Genomic DNA, 18,892 nt, shown 5'->3' on the forward strand with positions numbered 1-18,892 from the left:
ACTAGAAAGAAAAACATTTATAATTCAGCAAATGACCAGTGAAATAAAGTTAGACGGTGTCTAATCAGTTTTACAATAATTCTCTGATAGGAAAGCTGAAATTAAACCTAACTTAACCAAGTCTTATGGGAAGGATGCCTAAGCATTCACAAAAGAGTTTTAAATATTTTCTTTTTCCTCTCATTTATAAACTAAATATCTAGGAATCTGTTTTAAAACTTTAAACAGGTACAACTATAGAACCAAATGCATAGTCTCACATAATGGCTTTCTACACAGTACCACGAGAATCTTACATTTGGTAATATTAGTACTTAACATGTTTACAGCATCCGTACCTTGTTGTCTTCCCAATAAAGTGCAAAACATTCATCTCCAGGTTTCCACATTTTTGCATGCTCCACAGGGATAGATGATTCTAGAACTTTTTTGTTTTAATTGGGCCTGATCTTCTTTTGGGCCCACTGTTGTAAACTATTTTCTCATCATAGTGTGTAGCTGTGACAGGTCCTGCTGGCTTAATCAGTTCTACTCGTCTTCCTTTCCGGGGCATTTCTGTCTCTCCATTTGGAACACCAACCAATGAAACTATTACCTTGGACAGAACTCTAGTGAATGTTTTTCAATTTTTACACCACTGAAAACTTTATTATTTATTGTTTATGATTTCCTGTCACAAAAATGATCAGGATTACCTGTTTGGTTTTCTAGTCTTCCATGTTTTGGGTTATTACAATCTATGGATTTTCTTTTGCTTCTGCATAAGATGGAACTTTTCCCGATCTCCTTTGCATAGGGTTCTCTTTCTAAAAGTACCATCACTGTGCTGAGAGCTTGGATATGAAACATTTTTAGATCTGTCATATCTAGAATATGGTGGATCACATTTAATTCTCTCTTCAACCCAAGTGATTCCTGTAGAGGCCTTGAAAATCCAGAACCTCTATTTCTAGGTAATACGCTGCCTTTTAACCAAACTTTGAATTTTGGGTATCTCTTCAAAAACGAGAAGGTTTTTCATTTCATGGATGCCTGCTGTCACTTTGAGGAATATGTTTTGGTTGATTATTATCTTTTACTCCATTTTGTTTTATTTGACATTCTGTGTTGTCACTGATGAAGTTGCTACAGCTGTGACTTAGGTTCTGAAAGGTAAAACACCAAAGATTATCATATTAATGCAGAATTATTGAACTCCTATTTCAACATTCTCCTCATCTTCCCTCTTCATTATTTCAATTCCTCTTCACTTCCATGGAGTTTTCTATTTCTAACATATGATTGTCCTGGTTATTAGAGAAGTAATGATATGAACCAAGAAAAAAAATGATGGATAATCCAAAGTCATCTGTATTTGTTGCTGAATGTTTGCATTTTTATAATGTAGCTATCTATATATGCTATTCTGGTAATTCATGTTCCAAAACATTAATAAAATAGAACTGCCAGTTGCTAACTCAGAAACTGCACATATATAACACCTGTTCACCTCCTTTCTAAATCTTGCTCTAATTTAGAAATGTACAGCTATCATTATCAATCATAGTTTAGTATTTGCAAAAATGTTCCTTCTTAAATCTTTCTGGATATGAATTGATGTTTGTATTTCAAATAGATATGCTACTATAGAAAAGAATTGTTTGATTTATCAAGGTAATTAAGAGAAGTTACTACTTGGAAATACAGGGAAAAGTATCAAAAATAATAACAGATAATGTTCAACTTTAAACCAAAAGCAGCAACATGGTAAATATATACTAAAAGATAATATTTTAATGGCTGTATTTCATGTAGTAATTTTAATTCTGTTTCAATTTAATTTCTTATACTTTCTTCCTCTTGGTTCACACAGTGTGTCTGTAACTTTATTATTAAATACAATGATTAGTCTTTGATAAACAATGCTTTTTTGTCATACATCATAATCAACATGTGGATCATTTTTCTTTTTTTTTTTTTTTTTTTTTTTTGGTAGTGGGGATTTAAACCAGAAGTGCTTTGCCACAGAGTTATATCCCAGTCCTTTTTATTTTGAGACATGGTCTTGCTGAGTTGCTGAGGGTCTTGCTGAATTGCTGAGGCTGGCCTCGATTCCAATTCTTCTGCCTCAGAAGAAGTCACTTGGATCATAGATGTAACACCCCCTGCCCCAGGTTATAACTTTTCTGACATTTCTCCATAGTCAAAACAATTCCAAAGATGTGCACCACTGACAATTTGGCTGAGCCTGTTGCCTGCACTGCAAGAAAATTGACCTCTAGACACTATGCCAAAAGTACCTTCTGCCCGTATCTCCAGTCACTATGATGACTACCAAAGCTATCACTATATATTTCCAAACACCCATTGGAAGCAAAAAGATACAAGGTAAACTGTTTAGAGCAAAAGGAATAAAAAAAGACCTTTAAAGGTTCTGAGTGACAAAACAAGTCACAGAGTAAAAATGAAGGTTCAAAATGGCAAGAAAACAAAACACCCCACTAAAACATCTCAACAAACCACTCAAAGCTGGAAGACAATCTCACAGATTTCTAAAAACCTTTAAAAGTAAAGGAAAATAACTTTCTACATAAAATTCTATAATCAAATCACCCACTAATTGCGACAAAGAATACAGATTTTGCAAATAGACAAGATTTCAAACACTAGCCAAGAGAGATGTAAAGTCAGATTTTACCCGAGAATATCTACCTTCTGAACAGAACACAGTGTCTTATTTTAACACCTGTACTCCATTAAAAATTTTTCTTTAGATAAGAAAAATGGTCACCTTCAATTGTGCTGACATTGTTTATTTTGTCCAAAAATAAGGATTCAGGGAAGTAAAATCAGTGGTGACCATAAGCAGGACAGGAATGAGCACTTCAACAGAAAGTACATATTAGCATTTTTCCCCAGATATTATTAGAAAATCAAAAGTCACAGATATCTTTGATGGTCAGAAGGCACAAAAAAACAGGTCATCATGACAGTAATTAAATATCTTGGAGTACAGATGGAAGGTAGATAACAATGTACACAGAAAAAGATTCAACTAGGTTTCACCGGTGGGGGAGAATTTGCTTTCAGTTCTTCTAAAAGAAAAAAATTAGAGACTTTCTAGTCTACCATTTAGGATTAAGGGGTACTCTGAGTATGTGGAACAATACTTGAAAACTATATTAATAGGAAAATATCAAACTTCTTCCTTTGGTTCCATATCTAGTCTACTTGAAAAATTTCTGGACTTCTCTATTATTGTTCTTACTAACATCTAACACCTACATTTATGTATTCAATCACTCTTATACATTGGCTTTTTTGCATCAAAAGTACAGTCCTAGAAAATTACACTAGAAATTCCTGCATTATTTGAAACAAATAAATAAGCTTAGAAAACTGCCTGAGAGTAAAGTGAAAAAGCATTCCATTTAACTCTTAAATATGATTTTCAATTATTGAATTTATGATATAAATGAGACACAAAATCATAAGTAATTTTACTAATGAACATGCTACTTCTGTTTGGCCTTCTGTAGAAGGGAAATGCATCAAAACACATTGGGGTAGATTTAAAAAGAGTTCAAATGATTGCAGGGAAAGTGTGGCACTACACAAGAAAAGTAAGTTTACAAAAAAAGAAAAACTATCTGTGACATGCTGTAAAGAACACTGAGCTTAAAACCAAATAAACTACTCCCCTAATTCCTTGTAATAAGTCTTTGACAAAGTCACAAAAACTCCAGTTTCTTCATCTGTAAAGTGTGGATAATGATACCTACCACAGGATCATGGTGAAGACTCAATTTGAAAATATGTAAAATTACTTTCTGAAGGATTGATACAGGGCCTTTGGAAGTAAAATGACCACTAGAATTAAATCCCAATGCTACCTCTGAGCAGCTGTGTGACCCTGCAGAATAAGGAAGATGTTACTTACTTCTTTCTTTCTCTGTTACTCCTGATAGTTACTGAACACTGACCACAAAGGGGTCAGCACTCTTGTAGTCAGTATTTATGAAGCAGGAGGTGAGAGCCATACCCTTCTACCCTGTGGTACTTCAGTCATAATGGGAAGAGGCAGACAGCAAATAAGTTAACAGAACAAATAAATAAAATTGTGATAAAATTCGTGAAGGAATTAAACGAACTAAGATAAAGCTGATGGGTTATGCCAATGTAGGAAAACAATTTCTCTGAAGTAGTGATGTTTCAGTTGAGCTCTAAATAATGAGAAATGCTATAAAAATAGGGAAGAGTGGTCTAAGAGGAGGGAACAACACATACAAAGGTCCTGGGTTAGTAACCTGATTCATGAATTCTAAGCGAAAACATAATCAGCATTAATTATTAATTTCTAAGGGAAAATACTTTGCATTCTAATATCCCCAAATTGATATCCACTTATGCTAATAAAAACACCAAATCGAAGAACCAATGATCACACATAAACTAATATTAGTTTTAATCTCATATGGCATTTTTCTTTCATTAATTATTCAAAGATATACTGTTGTTTTCCTGTTCTCAAATTCTTTCATAGCTATGACACACATTAAACCAAAGATTAAGTTCAAAATAAACATACTTCTTATACTTAATGTTCATAAAATTAGCTTTTAGTATCCAAAACCCCTATAAAAGAGAGAAAAGTCAATATAAAAAGTGGGGATTATAAAGCAGATAATTGCAACTATAAATAAACAAATCATGAGAACTCAAAGAAAGTGCAACATGCAGCAACAACACAACTGCAAAGAAGCCCCTGTCCAGCATGCTCAAAATGCATGCAAATCCAAGCTGGTCCCTATAATACAAGAAAAAAAAATGTCTAGTTCAAGAAAATTCCTCATATAGTTAAAAAAGAAAAGAAAAGAAAAGAAAAAAAAAGAAAAGAAAAGAAAAAGCTTACTTCAGGGCACAACAACATCCCCATTTTACAGACAAGGAAGCTGAGGAGCCTTGGCCAAGGTCACACAACTAGCACAAGGTAGGGCATGGATTAACCATACATTCAGGTTCCAAGCCTCTTTATTAACCTCCCTCACACATACCTCTCCTCAAGCAAAACTACCAGTTTACTACTAACTTTAATCATTAATAACTCTGAGTTATTTTTGCTATTTTCTTCTGGAACTCAGGTTAGGATTACCATAAAACATTTATTTTTGCCAGGGGTTTTTTAAAAAAAGCAGTAGTTGGACAATCTTCATTAAATAAAACTACACTTGGTTTGGGTAACTTAGCTGACTCATCTCCCTTTCCTTTTCTGTAAACTTGTTGTAGAAATATGGTTATATCACAAATTTCATACCTTAAACATACTATTACAATTAGATGAATCTTAATTTTTTTAATCTCTAAAACTGTTCTGTCATGTTCTTTGCAGAGAGTCAGTTTTACCTTTCTCCATCAGTTACTAGAGTCACCCTAAAACAGAGCTTTGTTTTCTGATAAAAATAATGTCTTGTTCCAAGCACTTTCAACTTATCAGGCTCACACACATGTCCAAACCTGCTCAGTGCCCAGACATGTCTCAGGCCTCTTCCTTCTGGCTTCTCAAGTCTTAGCTCAGATTTCACTTTTTCTGAAAGAACCATCTTCCCCAACCCCAGGGAGACTGAGTCAGCAGCTCTTCCTATATGCTCTGGTACCAGCAGAACAGCGCACTGCTCTAGCCTCTGCTTTGCTAGACTTTAAGAATCCCTTATCTGTTTTGTTGACCAATATCTCTCTTCCAACACAGTACCTGGCACATGGTAAATCCATAAATGACACTTTAGAAGGAATAAATGACCACTCTCTGGTACTTTTCAGAGCAAATAAACTTTGCTTTTATGAAGAAAAAATAATTTTGAAAAATAAAGGTCTTGTGACTACTGCCATATACCACTGTGGAAGCAAAATCTCTTATACTCCTTAGTCGTCTGTGCTTTCCTAACAACTTCAAGAGAAGAGTACTATCTCTGTAACCCCTCTATGAACATGATAATATTTTTTCTCCTTTAGATGAGACTTAAAGCAGGAGAGGAGGACAAGGCTTTCCTGTGCCCATTCATTATATTCCTTATAATCCTAAAAACTTTATTTTCTTCCTTCCAACCAACCCGATAAGCACATCAGTCACATTCATTTCTTAGAAAACTCTTCTGAAATTGTATTATTTTCAACTTTCTAGCATATGTAAAATAACTCTAGAATTGTGAAATCATGTGTAACACTGCTAATTTACTATTATCCCCATGCTACTATGATTAATGCCTCCTCTCATTAATGCCATCTGCTCAATGGTACAGTGGTGGACCTAGGTAAGCCACCTTGTTGATAAATGGGGCACGTATACATGAAGCACTAGACTCATGGGCCAAAATCATTTAGAAATAAACTTTGTTATTTTGCTTTAATTCAAATATTTGTATTCATTGAAGAAAATATACTGGAAAACCATAAGGAAACATAAAGTATCATCACTTTTTATCACATTTGTAAAAACTGAAGGAATAAAGTGTATAACAACTCAAACTGTCATATAGGAAGCATCAGTCAACTGCAAAATAGTAATTTAACTTTCATCATCTCTTCCTCCAAGTTGATTAATATTTTCCAGGATCATGAGTACAATGACTTTAAATTCAGTATTATTCTATCATACATGTTCCTGTGAATGTCACATTCAACTACTGCTAGTCAAAAAAAATCTCTTACAATTTAAATACCAAAACATGCTAGTGAAAATTTAGCTCATGTTTTAAGGGACATAAAAATTCAAATCAAGGGAATTCTTAAAATACCACAGGAATGTTCATTTATGGGCTAGAATACTATTTCTTAAAAGATCATGGTACCCCAGTACAACAGGTTGTCTACTGACATGTAAACTGCTCCAAGGAGAATAACTGAAATGCTCTAACAATTAAACAAAAACAAATCATTAGATATTTGTTACAAAAAGATGGCATAAACCGATTAGTATATGAATTTACACTACAGCAGAAAGAGAACACTAACAGTCTTTTGTCTATATTTAAACCATTTTTTCCTTTTTTTTTAAATTCTCAACTAATTCTTTTCAATTTCACAAATTAGGACTTTTGGGGTAAAATATATTTTGCTATTGGGTATAAATCTATCATGATCACAGGATGCTAAAAATGTCTACTAGTTCAAAATTCATATTTGTTTCCTCTATAAAAATATTCTGTATGATTCTGAAATTAGAAAGTATAAAGAGTAGCAACTATTTCCTGTTTCTAACAAGTACATGTAGACATGAGTGGTTATTAGATAATGATGTTTTCCAGGTAATATAAAAATAAAAATCTTTAAAAAATATTGTGGAGGAGGCAAGAAGAGCAATAACCCATACAATAAAAGTATCATGCTACATTAAATGTCATTCTTAACTATTCTTTTCAAAACAGCCATCTCCACATTTATATTGCATTTCATCTACAGGTATTCTCCAGCTTGTCCTCTAACCACACTACTTCACTATTTTTCTAAGTCTACAATGAGTGGTGTGCTAGACCCAGCTTGAACATCTTATAAGAAAAGGTGTGAACTGGCTGTTAAACTGCAGATAACCTGAAATCAGCCATGGTGGGAGTATTTACTCCACAGAAATGAGCACAAGCTGAGTCAGGCATCTCTTGCTTTTCACTTCTATGTCTTGTCTAAGAGCCAGCTGTGAGGCATGCACCAGCACACTGGTGATGCCTAGGAACCCAGTAAATACTTTCAGCATTTTCTTCATACTCCTCCTTCTCATTAGCTGTTTTCTCATCTCCTTTGTTGACTCTTCCACTTCACTTGATCTCTAAATTCAACTGTCTGCTTGACAACACTCCTGATCTTTGAAACTGAGCTTGTCTTAAAACCGAACTCTTTCTCTTTCCTACCAAAATAAATAGGTGCTTAGACATGTATCAAGAAGGAAAACTTATGAGTTGGGAAAAAGGCAGACAAGCGTTCAAATCCCAGTTCTTTACTTTTTATAGGTAATATATTTTCTCTTTTCAAGTCTGTTTGCTTATATATAAAATAAAATAACAATGTATATTTTACATTTATACATGATTAAATGAATTAAGAGTGTACAAAGCACCTACCTCAGTTCCTGAAACACAGTAGATGCTCAATAAATGGCAATTATTATTTTATGGTTAGTAAATGTTTAAAGGAATGGAGGAGGAAATTAATTGGGGAGGGGGACAGAAGAATGGCAAAACTGAAAAAGACTCATGCATTCTAGTATTCTGAGAAAAGCAACATCCATCTTACACAAATCTAAATATCAAAGAAAATCAATTATATGTCATATGCCATAATGTAGATTTAATATGCAATCATTACACAAGGGATAAACTTCAGGTCACTAATGTTCAATTATATCAGATATGGCATCTACCAAGAAAATTTCAAAAATTCAAAATAAAATATAGCTGGACCATTTTGAATTTAAGAGTACCTCTAATAATATGTTACTAAAACTATGAGCAGAGAAACTAAAAAAAACCCTACACAAGCTGGGCATAATGGTGCACACCTATAATCCCATTGACTTGGGAGGCTGAGGCAAGAGGATCTTTAAGTTCAAGGGCAGCCTCCACAATTTAGCAAGACCCTGTCTCAAACACACACACACACACACACACACACACACACACACACACAAATAAAACAGCTGGAGATGTAGCTCAGAGGTAAAGCACCATAGTTTGATTTCCATTACTGTAAAAGAGAAGAACCATCCACACAATCTCTTTTCATGACACTTCATAAAGACTTATTCTGAAAAATTAAGTCCTTTGGAGTAGCCCCTAGTTAAAGTTGAAGATGTTTATAACAGTGCTGAATATATTACTAGCCTATAAAAAAATCAACATTTACAATACATTCAGAATAATTAAGATTTCTAAAATATGCATCTTAGAAATCATGAATTTCAAAGCAATTAATAAGGCACTTAAATTATTAACTACATTTCTATGTATTTATAATGTTGAAATATATGAGTGTTTGGAAAAGCAAGAGAAAGAGCAACAGAATGAAGTCTGTCAAAGACACTTCAAGGGTGACCATATGCGAAGTTTTCCTACCAATTCTGTTACTTTTATTGTACCCATGAAACCAGGATCAAGAGAATATAAAAATCATCTACAAGCACAACAACCTTCCCTCTATATGTGAATAAATTTATCTTGGAGCTGTTTTCACTTCTGTGAGTTGTGATGAATCTCTTCCATGTGATGTCTCATTAAAAAGTATTTAGGGCAGAAAAACTGCTACTGATTGACAAATATTTAAAAACAATGAAACTGCAAACCAAGCGGTGTTCAATTATGCCTGATTAAAGCTTTTCCTAAGCATTAAAAAAACCCTAATTATCTTATTTGGTACCAAACTTTTGAAATGAAGGACTAAATATTATTATAAGTTACAAATATGCCAGGAAACCTACTCTCCACTTTGTGAGATAAACCAAATCACAAACTAAAGCGATACAAGAATGTTTATTGATGTTTATTTATCCTTTGCTTAGTATAAACTAAAAAAGAAAATGATATGTATATAAAAGCATAGCAGAAGTTATTTTAAATATAATAATCAAATGTGGTTTGGTGTCTTTGTAAACTAGCCATTCTTCAAAACCACTACATCAAATCATAGAGGAGATACTATTATCAATTCGGAACTCATTATGACTTAGGAGACACTATAACAGTCAAAAGGAAATGGATGGGGATAGGAAGATGAAAGAAAATCAAAGAAGATGTGGGTGGGATTATGTAAAAAGGGGTTGGAACAAGAATACCAATAGGTCAGAGTTGGAAAGAAGTAAGAGAGTTGTGAAGATGCAGCAGAGATTCTCCTGCTGGCCTTTCAGAAGCAAATACCATACTATTGCCTAAGTGTGATCCATGTGGCAAGAACCTGAGGGACAGCTTGTTGGAGCTGAAAGCAGTCTACAGCCAATATTAAGCAAGAAAACAGTATTCAGCACTCTATCCACAAAGAACTGAATTCTGCTAACAATTGTGAGCCTGTTGGAGGAACTTGGGCCTCAGGCTAGACCACAATTTTGACACACAGAAACTTCAAGATAATAAATTTACATTTTTTAAGAAGCTGACTGGGGCAATTAATTACACAGTAACAGAAAACTAATATTTCATGCTTTACAACTAAAAAAATATTGTTCTTCCATGTTACTGCTTATAATTCTATATTAAAGATTTTTATATTTAAAATATTAAAGATTTAATATTTTTTATCTATTTTAAAGATTTTTTTTCTCAAACAATATGTGGCTTTTTCTATATAATCTAGCAAAAAAAAAAACTTCCACTTTTAGGAAACTTGAATACTTCAAATCTGATTTTTTAAAAAAGCATATTACCTCCAAACTTCTTTGACTGAATTCAAAATGTAACTCAAAGCAAAAACTGGATTTAAAAGTATAATTACTTAGTTTTTTGGAATCATATTTTTAAAACTTACTCTTTAGAAAACATTTACCATATTCCATTCTTAGGGAAAAAAAGACACATATTTAACATACTTACTTTTTCAGTATTTATGTTACTCACTGAAGTAGATCACATTAAGAAATATATTACACTCTACTATCCTCCTTATCCCCATATGCATTCTACTGTCATGTACAACTAATTAGAACAAATTTTTAAAAGATTAAAAAAATACATTACATTGTGAAAGCACATTTTATTACTGTGTGAACATTTTTTACACAGTTAAATCTACCATCTATTAAAAGTAAAGTCAGGAGAAGTTATTTGGTGGAATTACTTATCATACAATCAGGGGGCAAAATAAGGTGCATGGTGTGTTTTCAGAATATAACAAAATTTTCTTCTGTGCTTTTGTCAAGTAAGAAATGCACTAAATGAAATTTTAAATACTCAGAACAGAGGTTCATATCCTCAACTGCTTTATTAAACTTTTCGTATAATTCCAAATAAAAATGGCCTTTAAAAAGAAATTTATCTCAAAAAACAAAGGACGAATGATCTCGCTGATAAGGGGATGATGACACATACTGGGCGGTGGGAGGGGGGCAAGAATGGAGGAAGGAGGGACTGTATAGAGGGAAAAGAGGGGTGGGAGGGGTGGAGGGAAGAAGAAAATAACAGAATGAATCAATCACTATTACCCTATGTAAATGTATGATTACACAAATGGTATGCCTCTACTTCATGTACAAACAGACAAACAACATGTATCCCATTTGTTTACAATAAAAATAAATTTTAAAAAAATTTATTTAAAAAAATAAGAATCTAATTTAGCCTTACCTTCCACATACAAAGTACCCATTTTAGATTCCAGGAAATCATATAATGTGCTTGGTGCTCATGGTCTTCCATTTCCCGAGTCTTCTTCATCTTCAGATCTTACTCGACTCCTGCCTTTTCCTCAGACAGACATATACATATGTGTGTGTGTGTGTGTGTATATGTTTATATATATTTATATATCATATATGGAAAAATGAAAGGAGAAAATACATTGAAACATAATCAACAATCATTTCAAGCAGGATGTTATATTTATTTCTTTTTATATTTTTATATATATTCTAATATTTTAATAATAAAAAGAATTATATTAAATAGTACCTTTAGTTCATGTGACCCATTTTCTTAGATGTGGAAGACCCATACAAACTTAAATTGAGCAACAAATATACCACTTACAGTGACTTTGAAATAATTATTATGTTCATGGAATTAAAAACTTGGAACTTAATGGGTTAATTAATCCTCTCAATGAGCTATCTAGAAATTTGAATTTGCTTATATAAATTATCTTCTAAGAAAAAAATCATCTTAATATTTTATTTGATAATGGCATTTTATTTGTTTTTATTGATGCATTGTAATTATATATAATAGTGAGATTTGTTATGTTATGTTATATTCATACATATGCATAATTTCATCAATCTCATTTCCCATCAATCTCTTTGCTTCCCCTCCTCTATCCCCAAACTGCTTGTTCTACTTATCTCCCTTCTGTTATTGTTATTTTAATTGGTGCATTATAATTATACATAATTTATCTACATGCATATAATGTGGGCTTCGCTGTGGTAAATTCATACATAGACACAGCATAAGTTTGGTAGATTTCATTCCCAGTACTTCAAGATGACCTTCCCTCCTCCCTTCCTCCTGATTCCCTTCCTCTACTTTATTGGTCTCCTGACTATTTTCATGAAATTTTCCTCTACTTTTTAAAATTATTTCTGCCCCCCAACTCTTCTCTACTTCCACATATGAGAGAAAACATTCAACCCTTGGTTTTTTAGAGTGACTTATTTCACTTAGAATAATGTTCTTCAATTCCATTCATTAGCAAACGGTATAATTTCATTCTTCTTCATACTGAGTAAAATTCCATTGTAACCACAAAAATAAAAAAAATATATATGGGACTTGAAAAATCACATAATACCTTTCACCATGCAATAATTCAAGAATAACGCCAAATAAAATGTATTTTCTTATTAATTTAAAAAAATTGTCCAGACGGTTTAGTCATTTACAAAAGTGGCATATTTCTAGAAATAATCAATAGAACTAGTGACTTTATGTCATACTTAACCCTGTTAAATAAGGCACTGTTAGACATAGTTTATATAAATGCAGAAAGACTCACAGTAACCTACAAACATGTCTGTGGTTCCAAACTCACAATCCTTCCATTTACCATGCTACACAAGGTTATAGCCTTCACAGTGACAAAACTCAGAGTCTTTTGATAACATATTATTTTGAAAGGCAAATAATAATACCTGGCACATTGTCTAATAAGCTATACCTCTTGGAGGTACACTCAGAACAGGTTTTTGTTTATGAGTGTTAAGAAGTACACTCAATGCTGCTTCTAAGTTACCGACATCATCCATAGAGCTTACCTGGATGTTTCCTTACTGAAGTTCACTTCTGTTATATGCTTCAAGTACCTTCTTATCAGTCTGTAAGGGATGAATAGAAAGCTATGTTGACAATCTGTAAATAAATTGAGGTATGCATTTTTAACTATTTACTGTCTTTTAACTCAAAATTACATTTCATTTTTATGGGAAAAATATGAATACAACATTCAATTGCTATTTGCTCATACTAATAATCAAGGAAAAGTCTGTATGAAAACATATTGTGCCTTGAGTACTCTCTAACTTAGCAAGTCCCATTGCAAATGTAAAACTGAAATTGAAAATCTTACATAATAAACCCTTTTAAAATAATATAAAGAAGAGAAAATTACCCAGTGAATATTTTTCATGGTAAAAAATGGAAAAATTTTGATACTTCTCCATAGAAGAGAGGAAATATAATTTATACAGCACCTCTCCAAAACCTCAAAGATGGATTGAGACTATTTTTAAAAAATGTTAATTTTGTGATTGATCCTTTAACCTTATCAGTTTTCTATAGTCACTTTCCTGTTTCCCCTCTGTGTTAGTTCACTTTTCTTTCTGTCAAACTTCCCTGTTTCAGTTACCAACAGCACTCATATTGAAATTACTTCAGGCACCACCATCACCTCTTCCAAGTGTCTTGATCTTTAGCATTAGAGAAACATAAAAGAGATGTAAGTAAACAGAATTTTTTAAAATCCTTAAAAAAATACCTTACTACTAAAATACCTGGCAAAATTAAGTAATTAAAAGTTCCCTTAATTATGTTTTACATAAAAAATGAAATAGCTTATTCTTTAAATAACACAGATCACATATAAGTACTAGCCATCATTTCTTCTCACAAGTCCAGGTCAGGCAATACAAATTTTACCGGAGTATAAACTTTAAGTCTCTCTAAGGCAAGTCATCAAAATAAACTTAAGTGTACAGCAATATAAAAGAAAACAAAATAGGGATTATAAAGATTAGTTGTCAAAATGATTCCAGGATTAAACATATGACTGATGTATTGAACCTGGGTTTTAAACCCATCTACAAAGCAATGTTATTCTTAGCAAGGTCCTAAACCTGTGTAAGAATCAGTTAAATTATTCCATGTTCTAGCATTATGAGTCTATAATCTTAGAAAGTAAACCAATAATGTAAAATTAAACAGTGAATTAAAACTACTAATTTATTGTTTACATTAGTCATGTCATTTCTTACCAACCATATACAAAGTCTTTTAAGTCTATATTTCTTATTTTGTCTCACTTATTTTAAAAACTATGTATAACTAAATTTGAAAATTTGATTTGATCTATTTTCTGTCTTTTCAAAACTATTATGAAAAGATGATCATAAAGAACTCGGTTTGGAAGATACAAACCCATTCATGAAAAACATTCTACTGTACAACAGCAAATTAAACGCATGGTAGCATGATATTTTATAGCTCTGATTGCTTTAATAAAAAGTGGAAGTTAAAACTTTCTTAGATTTTTTATTAGAGATAATGATCAATATTTAAAACTAAAATGATTACAGTAAGAAAACATCTTAAATATAAATGTATCAACATTGGAAAATTATTCTAAATCTTATAAAAAGTAAAACCTGAAAAATAAGAAAGTCATATTAGATGAACATTAAAAGATAAGAAATTAAATATCATTTGGGTAATTGTTGCTGCATAATATTTACTTCAAATCAAAATTGAAATCATATCTTCAAGACCAAAGACTCATTAATGAACTTATTCAATTTGGGGGTTATAGAATTTCATCAAAATAACAAACAGATTTTAAGACAGGTACGGTGGCACACATCTGTAGTTCCAGCTACTTTGGAGGCTGAGGCAGAAGAATTACTTAAGCCCACAAGTTCAAGACCAGGCACAGCAACACAGGGAGACCCCATCTCAAAAAATGAATAAATAAATAATTGAAATGTCTTGATAGTCATTACTTGTTTAACTATAAAGCCAGCCTCAGCAAAATCAAGGTGCTAAGCAGCTCAGTGAGACCCTCTCTCTCTAAATAAAACACAAAATAGGACTGGGGATGTGGCTCAGTGATCAAGTGCCCCTGAGTTCAATCCCCGGTATCCCCCCCAAAAAAAAGAAAGAAAAATGTGGGTTAATATTAATTTGATACAAAGTTTATTAGATAGAAGACAATTTAGCATAGTTAAGTACCCAGATTTTGGACTAGTTAGCTAGACAGGGCTTGTACTAATCCTTGCTCAACCACTTACTAGTTCCTGTCCTCAGGCAAATCACTTAACTTTCCCCTTCCACTGAGCCTCAGGTTTTCCATTCTTAAAAGAGGAATGAGAAAAACCTACCTTGAGAGGATTAAATAACATCATCAATAGGAAGTGATTATCTCTGTACCTAGCACAGGGAAAATACTCAATAACAGATAGTAATTACTATTTTGGTTAATATATAGAACATAGTTACCTGAAAAGTCTGGAACCTGACCTATTCCAAATTAAATACATTTCTGGAATTTATATTACATAATTCTAAAAGTGCTTTTTCTTTTGGTGACTGAAATAGTCCCATCTTCTGAATGCATTTCCTTATTATTTTCTTGCCATTTTATGAATTAAGGAATAGGATAAATAGCACTTTCAAAATTGCTTTTCACTGCTTTCAATTGGTTTTAATCAAAAAATATAAAATCTAGAACCATCACAATTTAAACATTACCCACCATGTAACTGGTGTTGCCCTTTATGAACTATATCATCTGGTTCACATGTGTGAGTGAGGTATATGTGGAATCATCATGACTGTGAAATTCAAGGGGGCTCTTAATGCTGCCTGGCAATCTTATTGTATTTGCCTAACCCATCTGCTCTTCCATTCTAGACCACTATCTTACACATTTTACTCACTTCTCAATCCTCCAATACCTTCACCCCTCATTGTTACTGTTATCTTGCTTCATATTTTACTTAAAAAACTAAATTAATCATTGAAGAACTCACACAGATTTTCACCACATCAAGAGGAATGTAGAGAGTATGAATAATCTCCCTGATTTTACACTGTCAGTAAAAAGACTTTTCAACTGTGCTTTATAGATTTGTCATTCCTTTCTCCATGATACATTTTCTGCATTCTCTTGTTTCTGTTCCATATTATTGATCACAGCTTGGCTGGTTCAACTTCTTTCATTCAATCTCTAAGGTTAAAATGCTACTGGATTATTTCAGTAATCTAACTCATCTAATTCCAATCCTCCTCCTCTACAAGATAGCCTGGACACAGCAGCCAGAATTTAATCTTTAAAATGTAGGTCTGTTGATGCTATTGCTGTGCTCAAAACCTTCAAAAAGTTCTCCATTTCTATCTGAATAAAGGCTCCCCATATTCTCTCTGAATAGTCTTTACAATAGTTTATAGGGACCCATGTAAACTTCTCTCTTCTCATCCCTTTGTTGTTTCCATGGGCTCCCTTGCTTTCCTTGAACACATTTCTGCTTTATAGCCTTTGCAATGGCTTTTCCTCTCCCCAGACCACTCTTCCTCAGTAACTACACAGCTAATTCTCTTACCTCCTTCAAATCTTGGCTCATCTCACTAATGAAACTACTACATGAAAATTGCAGGCTTCAAGTTATTATTTTGTATGTTTATATTATTTATGATACAGATCTTCTATATTATGCATATATCAGTCCTAGAATTGTTACTGGGTAATCCTGGCAACTTCCTAGTTAGTTTTAAGCCTCCATCAACTCTCTCATATATAAATTGAGAAGTTGTTAAATATGTTAAGTTCTAAAAAATAAAAATGTGATTCTTTAATTACCAAACATTTGTGCAGAAAATGTGTTAACCATTTTGACCTTAAAATGAAGCACATTAAAACATGTGAACTATATACCAATAAACAGTCAAGTATAGAACAAGTTTTCCACAATATTAAGGCAGGACATTTTTCTACTTGTGGAATATGCAAACAGGATATTGTCAAGGGTTTGCTGAATAGTTATCTGAAAAGACAACAATATCCCTGAGTAATCAACATAGAAAATAATGATAAGACATAACAAGTACTGTGACTATTTAATTCCTTCATTACTCTTTGCAACTTCTGTGATAGCAGCAGTCCTTTGCTTTTCAAAGTCACCATTACTGTTTGTAGGTTTAACAAGCATCGTAACTTGCAACATCTTTCTTCAATTAAGTTCTCTACTATCCACTCAGACATAGGATAGGCATTTCTGGTAAAAGAAGTAAAAACATTTCAGTAATTTCAAAATAGATTGAAGTTTTCATTAGTAGTATTTCTTCAAAAGAAACATTTATATGCTTTACAATAGTTGAGATTCCACAAAAATAAAATCCCATCCCACTAATGTATAAAAGAAAAAAAGTATAGAAAACTGATTAGTGTTTTAAGGGGGGTAGTTATTGGGAATGAATCCAGGAGTGCTCTACACTGAGCCACACCCCCTGCCTTTTTTGATTTTTCATTTTGAGACAGGATCTCAATAAGTTGCTTAGGTCCTTGCTAAATTGCTGAGGCTGGCCTTGAACTTGCACTTCACCTGCCTCAGCCTCCCAAGTCACTGGGATTATAAGCATGTACCACCATGCTTGGCTAAAGTAACTTTCCAATAATTTAATCAGTAAATAAAATTAAAACTTATATAAAAATGTGGTCCTATGAACCTCCTCAGGGCATACGTATATTGAACCAAGAGATATAACTGTTTCATTTTTGGATAATAACATAAAATAATTTTAGATTTCAGTCTAGACTAATCACAAGAAAATGTAAGTTTGATTCTGCAATTAAGGGTTCAATTTCCATATCATGTCGTAATATGTCATAATATTCATATGTCAATTGGGCAGTATAGTTATTTTAACATTTAAAATGATGTTTCTGAACTTTTAAACCAAAAGCTAAAACATACCATCTTCCCCAATCAGGTTGCAAAGTTTTATCTTGTAATTTATGAAGAGAAATATTATTAAAAACTTGCTTAAGGATAAATTCTTTTGGGGGGCATGGTACCAGGGATTGAACTGAGGGGCACTCAACCACTGAGCCACATCCCCAGTCCTATTTTGTATTTATTTGGAGACAGGGTCTCACTGAGTTTTGCTTAATGCCTCACTTTTGCTGAGGTTGACTTTGAACTTGTGATCCTCCCATCTCAGTCTCCCAAGCTGCTGGGAGGATAAATTCTTATAAATATGTCACTTACTATTTTCAAATGTAAGTTATTAGAAGGTTTGCACTTTGTTTTCATTCTGGGAATTCTTATTGTACTGGGAGAATATCACCAACATTGACCACACCTCCTTTAATCTTTACTATCCATTGTTCCAAAACATTAAAAAAAAAAAATACTTTCAAAATAGCCATAATGCAATAAAATCCTAATTTTAGTAGGCCTTTAATGAGGTTTTTGAAGAGGATGCCCATCAACTGATCCTACCCATCTGCTCAATTAGAAGCCTTTTAATCATACCAATTTTTTTTAAAACATGAAATAAACCTTGTTATGGAAATGTAGGTCTCTGCATCTTAATTCTATGACCTCAACTCATATTCACTCTCAGTCAGCACTCTTGAAGAAAATTAAAGTGCAAATGCAAGGCAGACTACCAATAGTTAAATTTTGGTGGTATCATGAGAAGGGTTAGCTGCCATAGGGATTATCCTCAGATTTGACAGGGATAAAGCAAGGAAAGGCTAGAGGACCCTGATGTGAATGCAATTTGGTACTGAGCACAATGAGGAGGACAAAAGATATTAGCCAGCAGAGGAGCTACCTCAAGGTAGCACTTTGCACCAAAGGAGATTAGAAAATGCTAAATAGACAGAGAATTTTTAGTTTCTGTAGAAGAATCAGGGCTGCTGTGGGTGAAAAGGAAGATACCTACTGGTAATAAAATTAAGTCTCTGACTGAGATGGGTATTTGGAGTAAGACAGAAGAGTAGACTCCTAAAGAAA

At 32.9% G+C, this 18,892-nt stretch overlaps 1 pseudogene across 1 annotated transcript; it reads right to left on the minus strand.

Moving 5' to 3' along the window:
• Positions 1-273: 273 nt before the first annotated feature.
• On the minus strand, positions 274-12,910 carry LOC306658983 (tudor domain-containing protein 3-like; annotated as a pseudogene). The gene is made up of 3 exons: positions 12,823-12,910; positions 11,295-11,408; positions 274-1,145 (listed from the first exon to the last, which is right to left on the minus strand). The product of its transcript is annotated as a tudor domain-containing protein 3-like (transcript).
• Between the last annotated feature and the right edge of the window lie 5,982 nt (positions 12,911-18,892).

This window comes from Sciurus vulgaris, assembly GCF_902686455.1.
Source record: "Sciurus vulgaris genome assembly, chromosome: 4".
In the NCBI taxonomy this organism is placed as follows: domain Eukaryota; kingdom Metazoa; phylum Chordata; class Mammalia; order Rodentia; family Sciuridae; genus Sciurus; species Sciurus vulgaris.